This window comes from Octodon degus, unplaced genomic scaffold, assembly GCF_000260255.1.
Source record: "Octodon degus isolate 3935 unplaced genomic scaffold, OctDeg1.0 scaffold00027, whole genome shotgun sequence".
NCBI classification, from domain to species: Eukaryota; Metazoa; Chordata; class Mammalia; order Rodentia; family Octodontidae; genus Octodon; species Octodon degus.
The window spans coordinates 16,524,894-16,525,827 of NW_004524603.1; positions in this window are offsets into that span (position 1 = coordinate 16,524,894).

Sequence of the window (934 nt, forward strand, 5' to 3'; positions counted from 1 at the left end):
ATAATATAATATATATATGTGTGTGTATAGGTTTCTGTATGTATTTTAGGGAAGGGTCTACAAGGTGTTCAGCGTCTCATGACTAGATTGAACTCATAGTGATCCACCTGTTCATAGCCTCCCACGTGCTGGGATTACAGGTGTGAGCCACCACTCCTAATCTCAATTTCTGTCTCAGCATGCCCTAGGGGCGGAACACGGCAGGCCTGGGGATGGAACCCCCGACCCTGCACCTTCTTGTAGGTGCTTTAATCTGCTGAGCTATTTGGCAGGCCCTTGGGATTATAAGCATGCACCACCATTCTACAAAGATTTTTTGGTAGACTAAAACTGCATAATTCCCTGAGTCAACATGCAGTGCAATAACGTCTAAGGCATATAAGATCTTCATAGACAATCTCAGCACACCGTCATTCAGTAACACAAACAGTTCGGTACTGGTGCCGAAGTAAAGCAGAGGGTTGTAAAACGGCTCAGAACAAGACAGAGCTTGAGAAGTTGCCCAGAGAAAACCTTGGCACTTGACAGAACAGTGCCACACAGGAATGGAGAGGACTCAGGAAATAAACCAAGGCGGGGCCTCTCTATTGCACAACACACCAAGGTGGTCAACAGACAGATTCTAGGGGAGGCTTTCCATCGAAAGATACATTACAGAGCTAATAGAAGAAAATGTCGCAGCAAATTTGGTCTAGGGATAGGGACACATTTTATAAACAAACTCCACAACACAAACATAAAACGAAAGCAGACCAATTTGACTATTTGAAAAATAAGAGTTCTGTTCAATAAAGAATGCCACGCATGAAATTAAGGGACACGTCACTGACTAAAGCATCGGGCACATCTGAGACCAACAAAAGCCTATCTAGAACTAAAGGACTGCAGCACATGATGGCGCACACCTGAAATAGTAGCACTCAGGAGGCTGCGT